This window comes from Arachis hypogaea, chromosome 16 (assembly GCF_003086295.3).
Source record: "Arachis hypogaea cultivar Tifrunner chromosome 16, arahy.Tifrunner.gnm2.J5K5, whole genome shotgun sequence".
Classification (NCBI taxonomy): domain Eukaryota; kingdom Viridiplantae; phylum Streptophyta; class Magnoliopsida; order Fabales; family Fabaceae; genus Arachis; species Arachis hypogaea.
In genome coordinates, this window is record NC_092051.1 from 91,380,664 (window position 1) to 91,392,280 (window position 11,617).

At 39.0% G+C, this 11,617-nt stretch overlaps 1 non-coding gene across 1 annotated transcript; it reads right to left on the bottom strand.

Moving 5' to 3' along the window:
- Positions 1-1,051: 1,051 nt before the first annotated feature.
- LOC112761073 (small nucleolar RNA R71) lies at positions 1,052-1,159 on the bottom strand. Its single transcript, XR_003181484.1, has one exon. It is a non-coding gene; the product is annotated as a small nucleolar RNA R71 (small nucleolar RNA).
- Between the last annotated feature and the right edge of the window lie 10,458 nt (positions 1,160-11,617).

An 11,617-nucleotide genomic window follows, 5' to 3' on the forward strand; every position in this document is an offset into this window, starting at 1 on the left:
ATCTTATCTTTTTCAAAAATATCTTTTCAAAATATCTTTTCTAACTTCCTAACTTCTTATCTTTTCAAAATTTGTTTCAACTAACTAACTAACTTTTTGTTTGTTTCTTAACTTTTTCAAAACTACCTAACTAACTCTCTCTCTCTAATTTTCGAAAATATCTCCCTCTTTTTCTAAAATTTCTTTTTAATTAACTAATTATTTTTATTTTCTATTTTTGATTTCAAAAAATTTTCGAAAATTACTAAACATTTTTCAAAAACCATTTTCAAAAATCACTAACTCTTTTTCAAAATAATTTTCGAAAATTATCCCTCCCTCATCCTATTCTATTTATTCATTCATATCCTAACATCTCATCTCACATCTCTTCCAATCCTCACAGTTGTGTTTCTTCCATTACATTACATTCTTTGTCTCCCCCTTTTCTTCTACTCACAAAGGGATCCCTATACTGTGGTATAAAGGGTCTCTATTACTATCATTATTTTCCTGGCCATTCTTCCTTGTCATATGAGCAGGAGCAAGGATAAGAACATTCTTGTGGAAGCAGATCCAGAACCTGAAAGGACTCTGAAAAAAAAAAAATTTAAGAGAAGCTAAATTACAACAATCCAGAAATAACCTTTCAGAAATTTTCGAACAGGAAGAGGAGATGGCAGCCGAAAATAATAATAATGTAAGGAAGATGCTTGGTGACTTTACTGCACCTAATTCCAATTTACATGGAAGAAGCATCTCCATTCCTGCCATTGGAGCAAACAACTTTGAGCTGAAACCTCAATTAGTTTCTCTGATGCAGCAGAACTGCAAGTTTCATGGACTTCCATCTGAAGATCCTTTTCAGTTCTTAACTGAATTCTTGCAGATATGTAATACTGTTAAGACTAATGGAATAGATCCTGAAGTCTACAGGCTCATGCTTTTCCCTTTTGCTGTAAGAGACAGAGCTAGATTATGGTTGGATTCTCAACCTAAAGACAGCCTGAACTCTTGGGATAAGCTGGTCACGGCTTTCTTAGCCAAGTACTTTCCTCCTCAAAAGCTGAGCAAGCTTAGAGCTGATGTTCAAACCTTCAGACAGAAAGAAGGTGAATTCCTCTATGAAGCTTGGGAAAGATACAAACAGTTGACCAAAAAGTGTCCTTCTGACATGCTTTCAGAATGGACCATCCTGGATATATTCTATGATGGTTTATCTGAGCTATCAAAGATGTCACTGGACACTTCTGCAGGTGGATCCATTCACCTAAAGAAACCGCCTGCAGAAGCTCAAGAACTCATTGACATGGTTGCTAATAACCAGTTCATGTACACTTCTGAAAGGAATCCTGTGAGTAATGGGACGCCTATGAAGAAGGGAGTTCTTGAAGTTGATACTCTGAATGCCATATTGGCTCAGAATAAAATATTGACTCAGCAAGTCAATATGATCTCTCAGAGTCTGCATGGAATGCAAGCTGCATCCAACAGTACTCAAGAGGCATCTTCTGAAGAAGAAGCCTATGATCCTGAGAACCCTGCAATAGCAGAGGTAAATTACTTAGGTGAACCTTATGGAAACACCTATAACTCAACATGGAGAAATCATCCAAATTTCTCATGGAAGGATCAAAAGCCCCAACAAGGCTTTAATAATGGTGGAAGAAACAGGTTTAGCAATAGCAAGCCTTTTCCATCATCAACTCAGCAACAGACAGAGAGCTCTGAACAAAATGCTTCTAATTTAGCAAATCTAGTCTCTGATCTATCTAAGGCCACTGTAAGTTTCATGAATGAAACAAGGTCTTCCATTAGAAATCTGGAAGCACAAGTGGGCCAGCTGAGTAAAAGGATCACTGAAATCCCTCCTAGTACTCTCCCAAGCAATACAGAAGAGAACCCAAAAGGAGAGTGCAAGGCCATTGACATAAGTGCCATGGCCGAACCTGTAAGGGAAGGAGAGGACGTGAATCCCAAGGAGGAAGACCTCCTGGGAAGTCCAGTGACCAATAAGGAGCTTCCCTCTGGGGAACCAAAGGACTCTGAGGCTCATCTAGAGACCATAGAGATTCCATTGAACCTCCTTATGCCCTTCATGAGCTCTGATGAGTATTCCTCTTCTGAAGAGAATGAGGATGTAACTGAAGAGCAAACTGCCAAGTTTCTTGGTGCAATCATGAAGCTGAATGCCAAATTATTTGGCATTGATGCTTGGGAAGTTGAACCTCCCTTGTTCATCAATGAACTAAGTGATCTGGATCAACTGACATTGCCTCAGAAGAGACAGGATCCTGGAAAGTTCATAATCCCTTGTACTATAGGCACCATGACCTTTAAAGCTCTGTGTGACCTTGGTTCAGGGATAAACCTCATGCCCCTCTCTGTAATAGAGAAACTGGGAATCTATGGGGTGCAGGCTGCTAAAATCTCACTAGAGATGGCAGACAGCTCAAGAAAACAGGCTTATGGACAAGTAGAGGACGTGTTAGTAAAGGTTGAAGGCCTTTACATCCCTGCTGATTTCATAGTCCTGGATACTGGAAAGGAAGAGGATGAATCCATCATCCTAGGAAGACCTTTCCTGGCCACAGCAAGAGTTGTGATTGATGTTGACAGAGGTGAAATATTCCTTCAATGGAATGAGGACTCCCTTGTGTTTAAAACTCAAGGATCTCCCTCTGCAACCATGGAGAGGAAGCTTGAAAAGCTTCTCTCCAAGCAGAGTCAATCAGAGCCCCCACAGTCAAACTCTAAGTTTGGTGTTGGGAGGCCACAACCAAACTCTAAGTTTGGTGTTGAACTCCCATATCCAAACTCTAAGTTTGGTGTTGGAGAGTCTCAACAAAGCTCTGCACATCTGTGAGGCTCCATGAGAGCTCACTGTCAAGCTATTGACATTAAAGAAGTGCTTGTTGGGAGGCAACCCAATGTTTATCTAATTCTTATTTTTATTGTTTTTCATGTTTTCTTAGGTTCATGATCATGTGGAGTCACAAAATAAATATAAAAATTGAAAACGGAATCAAAAACAGCAGAAGAAAAATCACACCCTGGAGGAGCATCTGTCTGGCGTTCAAACGCCAGAACAGAGCATAGTTCTGGCGCTGAACGCCCAGAATGGGAGCATCCTGGCACTGAACGCCCAGAACAAGCATGGTTCTGGCGTTCAACGCCAGAAATGGCAGCAAAGGGGTGTTGAACGCCCAAAATGGGCACCAACCTGGCGCTGAACGCCCAGAGTTGTGTGCAAGGGCATTTTACATGCCTAAATTGGTGCAGGGATGTAAATGCCTTGACACCTCAGGATCTGTGGACCCCACAGGATCCCCACCTACCTCATCATCTCTCTTTCCATTCATGATCATCCCTTCTTTTTTTTCCATTTACCACTCACATCCATACAACCACTACCTTCAAAACTCAACATCTCTCCCACCCAATCCCACCCATATGGCCGAATACACACTCACATCCATCTCCTCCATATCTTCTTCTTATTCTTCTATTCTTTCTTCTTTTGCTCGAGGGCGAGCAACATTCTAAGTTTGGTGTGGTAAAAGCATAGCTTTTTTGTTTTTTCCATAACCATTGATGGCACCTAAGGCCAGAGAAACCTCTAGAAAGAGGAAAGGGAAGACAAAAGCTTCCATCAAGGGTCTATAGCTCAGTGGTAGAACATTTGACTGCAAATCAAGAGATCCCTGAGATACCTCAGGGGATACATTTTCTTCCACACAATTATTGGAAGCAACTAAGGGTGGAACATCAAGAGCACTCCATCATCCTTCATGAAATCAGAGAAGATCTAAAAGCAATGAAGGAGGAGCAACCAAGGCAAGGAAGAGACATAGAAGAGCTCAAGGACATCACTAAGGTGGACTCATTCCTTGTTCTTACTTTCTCTGTTTTTCATTTTCTATTTTATGTGCTTATCTATGTTTGTGTCTTCATTACATGATCATTAGTAGTTAGTAACTCTGTCTTAAAGTTATGAATATCCTATGAATCCATCACCTCTCTTAAAATAAAAACTGTTTTAATTCAAAAGAACAAGAAGTACATGAGTTTTGAATTTATCCTTGAACTTAGTTTAATTATATTGATGTGGTGATAATGCTTCTTGTTTTCTGAATGTATGCTTGAACAGTGCATATGTCTTTTGAAGTTGTTGTTTAAGAATGTTAAATATGTTGGCTCTTGAAAGAATAATGACTAGGAGACATGTTATTTGATAATCTGAAAAATCATAAAAATGATTCTTGAAGCAAGAAAAAGCAGCAAAGAACAAAGCTTGCAGAAAAAAAAAAGAAAAAAAAAAGTAGGCGAAAAAAAATATAGAAAAAAAAAGAAAAAGAAAAAGCAAGCAGAAAAAGCCAATAACCCTTAAAACCAAAAGGCAAGGGCAAATAAAAAGGATCCCAAGGCTTTGAGCATCAGTGGATAGGAGGGCCTAAAGGAATAAAATCCTGGTCTAAGCGGCTAAACCAAGCTGTCCCTAACCATGTGCTTGTGGCGTGTAGGTGTCAAGTGAAAACTTGAGACTGAGTGGTTAAAGTCAAGGTCCAAAGCAAAAAAAAAAAAAAAAGAGTGTGCTTAAGAACCCTGGACACCTCTAATTGGGGACTTTAGCAAAGCTGAGTCACAATCTGAAAAGGTTCACCCAATTATGTGTCTGTGGCATTTATGTATCCGGTGATAATACTGGAAAACAAAGTGCTTAGGGCCACGGCCAAGACTCATAAGGAAGCTGTGTTCAAGAATCATCATACTGAACTAGGAGAATCAATAACACTATCTGAACTCTGAGTTCCTATAGATGCCAATCATTCTGAACCTCAATGAATAAAGTGAGATGCCAAAACTATTCAAGAGGCAAAAAGCTATAAGTCCCGCTCATATGATTGGAGCTATGTTTCATTGATAGTTTGGAATTTATAGTATATTCTCTTCTTTTTATCCTATTTGATTTTCAGTTTCTTGGGGACAAGCAACAATTTAAGTTTGGTGTTGTGATGAGCGGATAATTTATACGCTTTTTGACATTGTTTTTAGTATGTTTTTAGTAGGATCTAGTTACTTTTAGGGATGTTTTCATTAGTTTTTATGTTAAATTCACATTTCTGGACTTTACTATGAGTTTTTGTGTTTTTCTGTGATTTCAGGTATTTTCTGGCTGAAATTGAGGAACTTGAGCAGAAATCAGATTCAGAGGTTGAAAAAGGACTGCTGATGCTGTTGGATTCTGACCTCCCTGCACTCAAAGTGGATTTTCTGGAGCTACAGAACTCGAAATGGCGCGCTTCCAATTGCGTTGGAAAGTAGACATCCAGGGATTTCCAGCAATATATAATAGTCCATACTTTGGCCAAGAATTGACGACGTAAACTGGCGTTCAACGCCAGCCTTCTGCCCAAATCTGGCGTCCAGCGCCAGAAAAGGATCCAAAACCAGAGTTGAACGCCCAAACTGGCACAGAAACTGGCGTTCAACTCCACAAATGGCCTCTGCACGTGCAACACTCAGGCTCAGCCCAAACACACACCAAGTGGGCCCCGGAAGTGGATTTATGCATCAATTACTTACTCATGTAAACCCTAGTAGCTAGTTTATTATAAATAGGACCTCTTACTAGTCTTTTTGAGCATCTTTGGTCTCAGTTTTATTCCATTGTTCATCTTAGGATCTTTTGATCATCTTTGGATTACCTTATGATCCTTTGATCACGTTTTAGGGGGCTGGCCATCTCGGCCATGCCTGGACCTTCACTTATGTATTTTCATACGGTAGAGTTTCTACACTCCATAGATTAAGGTGTGGAGCTCTGCTGTTCCTCAAAGATTAATGCAAAGTACTACTGTTTTCTATTCAATTCTTCTTATTTCGTTTCTAAGATATCCATTCGCACCCAAGAACGTGATGAAGGTGATGATTATGTGTGACGCTCATCACCATCTCCCCTATGAACGCGTGCCTGACAAACACTTCTGTTCTACATGAATTAAGCTAGAATGAGTATCTCTTAGATCTCCTAACCAGAATCTTCGTGGCGTAAGCTAGAATGATGGCGGCATTCAAGAGAATCCGGAAGGTCTAAACCTTGTCTGTGGTATTCTGAGTAGGATTCAATGATTGAATGACTGTGACGAGCTCCTAACTCGCGATTGTAGGGCGTTAGTGACAGACGCAAAAGGATAGTAAATCCTATTCCAGCAAGATCGAGAACCGACAGATGAATAGCCGTTCCGTGACAGGGTGCGTGAGCATATTATTCACTGAGAGGATAAGATGAAGCCATTGGCAAGGGTGATGCCTCCAGACGATTAGCCGTGCCGTGACAGGGCATTGGATCATTTTCCCGTGAGATGACCGAAAGTAGCCGTTGACAGTGGTGATGTATCACATAAAGCCAGCCATGGGAAGGAGTAAGACTGATTGGATGAAGATAGCAGGAAAGCAGAGGTTCAGAGGAACGAAAAGCATCTCCATTCGCTTATCTGAAATTCCTGCCAATGAATCTACATAAGTATCTCTATCCCTTTTATTGTTTATTTTAATCTAATAAAGTATCATGTTTAAATCAGCCTGACTGATATTTACAAGGTGATCATAGCTTGCTTCATACCAACAATCTCCGTGGGATTCGACCCTTACTCACGTAAGGTATTACTTGGACGACCCAGTGCACTTGCTGGTTAGTTGTATCGAAGTTGTGACAATTATGAATTAAGATCAAAGCACCAAGCTTTGGAGCCATTACCAGGGATTGTTCGAGCCTGGACATCACAATTTCGTGCACCACTTACTTACTTGTATGCTTTTCCTTTTGAATCAAATGAAAAGAGAATGACTATTTTATAAAAGACCAGAGTGGAGTTCATACTATGGAGTAAGTTCCTAAGTTTGTGGTATAGTTATAAGTTAGCTAAGTTGGTTCACCAACAAGGTGGGAAGACAACTATCTGTCCTAAATCATATGCTTTGAACACACCCCATGAGACTAGCTAAATAACAAGATCCTAATAAGAAAAAGGTAAAGAAACAATTAAAGTGAAGAATAAAAGAAAAATAGCAAGAAAAGAGGCTGGGCACCAAGGGTTTGAGTTTTGAGGGATGTGTCTGTGGTGTTCTTGTACCAAGGATCTGCTTGGATTACTAAGCTCTCAAGGGTGCTTTATCACCTGGTAACTTGGGTTAACTAACCCGGGATTATCAGCTGAAAGTCCACTATCAAGAGCAATCTTTGCTACAGAACATTTAATAGCCCAAAGAGGTGCTGGACACCAAGACCTCAAGGAAAGAAAATAAACAAACCATGTGCCTGTGGTGTGTATGTATGGGGGAGAGACTTGAGGAAGTAAGTCCTCAGGGGTGTTTCAACACCTAGCACCTTGAACCAACTGGTTTGGGAGTGTTGGCTGAAAGCTTATTTTAAAGAGTTGCCCCCTTACAGAGCAGTTAGGCTAAGAACACAAATAAGCCCTGAATTGACAAGAAACAAAAGGGATCAATGAATAAAAGTCTCATGGGATGCAAGCAAAGTGAGTATTCTAGGACATGATAAAGGTCTGAAAGCCAGTGAAGGAATGAACCTAAGTTGCTATGCATGAAACCACCATAAAACCAGGGACATGACTTCCACAAGAATGACTCATTTTCTCTTGGCATTCCATTCATCATTCTCTTGTTCCAGTACTTGCTTAGGGACAAGCAAGCTTTAAGTTTGGTGTTGTGATGCCAGGGCATTTTGGCCAGTTTTACTGACCTTTTCTTTACTGTTTTTAAGGTAGTTTCATGCATTTTCTTACAAAATAAGCTAGTTTTGGGTAGATATTCACTTACATCTTGATTCAAGCATACATTGTGCACTTTACATGATTTCATGAGAATTTTGCATGAATTATATGACAAATTAGAGGATGCATGTCTCATGATTTGGATTAGAACTTTGATGCACTTTATTGCTTGATTTCAGGAGAAAGGAAGCAAGGAAGAACCACGTTAGCAGCCACGTTAGTCTAACTAACGTGACCACTAACGTGGAATGGGAGCTAGCTTGCAACGTTAATGAGAAAAGTAATCGCCAATAACGCCCTCGAAGCCATCATAACCCACGTTAAGAGTCACGTTAACTAAGTTAACGTGAACTCTAACGTGGAAGAAAGAAAATGGAGCCAACGTTAGTGACACTTACCTTTGTCACTAACGTTGGACCAAGCTCATAAGTGGCCACGTTAAGAGCCACGTTAACTTAGTTAACGTGGACTCTAACGTTAAGAAGCAAAAGAGAAGCCAACATTAGTGACATTCATCTTTGTCACTAACATTGACAAGCCTCCATAAGCCACGTTAACTCCCACGTTAACTTAGTTAACGTAGAATCTAACGTGGAGAGAGCAATTGATAGCCAACGTTAGTGACACTTACCTTTGTCACTAACGTTGGGGTGAAGCACCAAGAGCCACCATGAGCAACGTTAACTCCCACGTTAACTTAGTTAACTTGGAAGCTAACGTGGATAAAGAGATGATGAGCCAACGTAGTGACACTCACCTTTGTCATTAACGTTGGAGATAGCTAGCATGACTACGTTAGAAGCCACGTTAACTTAGTTAATGTGGACTCTAACGTGGGAAATAGGGGCACATTGGAACGTTAGTGACAAAGGTAAGTGTCACTAACGTTCTCGAAGGATTAACATTACTACGTTAGAAGCCACATTAACCTAGTTAACGTGGACGCTAACGTAGGGACAAGGGAGGACTCTCCACGTTATTGGGAAAGGTAAGTCCCAATAACGTGTGCGAAGGACCAAGAGGCAAAGTTAGTGGTCACGTTAGTGCCACTAACGTTGAAGTCAACTTGATCATATTTGTGTTAGGAAAGTTAGTGAAAAAGGTGATTATCACTAACGTTCTCGAACCCACACTTTCACTTAACGTTGACACCACTAACGTCCTGAGTCAAAGTCCCTGCCTACTTCACCTTTTCTCTCTGCAAGCAAAGCTAAGCCCAATGAAAAGGATAACTGCTTCAAACTCAAGATTCAGAGGCCCATACCCAAGACTTGAAGAGCCAACTAGAAGATCGGAAGAGTAGTATATATAGGAGTAGCTTTGAATTAGTTTGAGTTGGAAACTTTAGGGAGCCTTTGGCATAGAACTACTCTCTGTATTTTACTTTCTCTGCACTTCTAGTTTTACTTTCATGATGTATTCTCCATCTTTGTTTTCATCTTCCAGAGCTATGAAAAACTAAACCCCTTTCATTGGGTTAGGGAGCTCTGTTGTAATTTGATGGATCAATATTAGTTTTCATTCTCCTTCTTCTATCTTTTCTCTTGATTTTACTTGAAAGCTTTCGATCTTCATCCAATTGGGTAGTTATCTTGGAAAAGAAGCTATTCATACTTGGATCTCTTCTGAACCTTGAAAGAGGAATGAAGAGATCATGCTAGAAATGCTTTCTCATGTTGGACCAAATTGGGTTTGGATGGATATGTGACTATAATCCCACCAACACCTGATTTGGGAAATACATGTGGTATAATCAGCGACCATACTTCATCTCTTCTCATGAGCAATTGACCAAGGAATTGGCTATTGATCAAGATTTGAGAGATTGAATTACCAAGAAATTAGAATTCGATCACTTAAGATTGCCAAGGAGATCGATGAATGCATTGATTGAGGAAGAGATGAAAATGAACTTGATCCGGAGAATGCGACATCTCCTGAGCCCAATGAACTCCCATTTCTGATCTTACCCGTTCTCTTTAATTTCTACCATTTACTTTTATGAGCAATTACCCCATTCCCATTTAAGATTCTGCAATTTACTTTCCGCCATTTACATTCAGCTCTTTATTTCTAGCATTTACTTTTTCTGCTATTTACTTTCCCGCCATTTAATTTTCTGCAAATCTCAAATCAATTTCTAGTTTGCTCAACTAAAACATTCCTCTAATTAAAGTTACTTGATCATTCAATCTCTGTGGGATTTGACCTCACTCTATTGTGAGTTTTTACTTGACGACAAATTCGGTACACTTGCCGAAGGAAAATTGTTGAGAGACAAGTTTCCGTGTGTATCAATTGAGCACAAGATAAACCACAAAATTAGGGTTTATCAAACCTCTCCACACTTAAACCAAGCATGTCCTCATGCTAGGAATAAAGAAGGATAAGAAAAGGGGTATGAACATTTATTCAATGCAAAGAAACTATATGCACCTATCTATATGAATGCAACTAAATGTAAAGTGATTCTTCCTACTTGGTTAAAAATGAATCAATCTCCAAGAACATATATAAGCGAGTAGGGCAAAGATAGTATGATGATTCATGAATCCCACCAATTCAAATATCAAAATGAAGTTCAAATAGACTTACAAGAAGAAGGCTCATGAAAGCCAGGAACAAGGAATTGAGCATCGAACCCTCACCGGAAGTGTATCCGCTCTAGTCGCTCTAGTTTATAGGGTTGATCACTCAATTCTCTTCTAATAATGCTTTCCAAGATTTATTTTTCATCTAACAATCACCAATTATTCAATGCATGCATACGTTTATCATGAGGGCTTATTCATAGGTTGTAATGGGGCTAGGGTAAAGGTAAAGATGCATATGGTCAAGTGAGCTTGAAATTTGATTCTTTGATTAACCTAAGCTCTCACTAAACACATATAACAACCTATACAATTCTAATACAACACCTAGCTACCCATGATTCCCACTTTTTCACATACTCATGCATTCTCTTAAATTCACATTCCATATTCATTGTTATTATTACTTTGCTTTGAGGCATTTTGTCCCCTTTTTATTGGTTTCTTTTTTTTATATATTTTTGTTTCTTTTATTTTTTATTTTTCTTTTTCTACATTTTTTTTTCACATTTTTTTTCACAAAATTATATACAAACGTATCAATGCATATGGTTTTACAAATTTAATGCATAAGCACGTACCCAGTTCCATGATTTTCAACAAAAGTACAAAATACACTTTTACCTCAACTAATGTCCCAAGTTTCCCATACCCAAATGATATACCTTCACTAGCCTAAGCTAATCAAAGATCCAAATTAAGGGACATTTATTGTTTCTCACTTAGGGGTAGTGATGTACTATAATTAAGAGCAAAAGGGATTAAATAGGCTCAAAATTGGCTAACAATGGTTGATGAAAGGTCGGCTATTTGGGTAAGTGAGCTAAATGAAATGATGGCCTCAATCATATAAGTGCATTCATACACAGAACAATGGACATATAGAATCAAACAAATCAAAGATTACAATCATAGAAAGAGAACAATGCACACAAGAATGGAAATAAGTGGTTATAAGATGTAACCACACACTTGGGCTCAAAACTCACATGCTTTTGTGTGTTTAGCTCAAAACTATGTTCCAAAATAAATTCTTCAAGCATGTTCAACAAATTTTTTTTCAAATTGGTAGGGTGCCCTAAAATAGTTTCTTGGAAAAGAAATCATCACCCTAACCAAGTAGTCCTAAAATAAGAAGAAGTGGTAAAATATGTACAAATTCTAAATAACATGCAACCTATCATGCAATGCAACAACTAATCTAACAAAGAAAATTAAGAATTGGTGTTGGAAAAGGGAAGAGGTTACCCA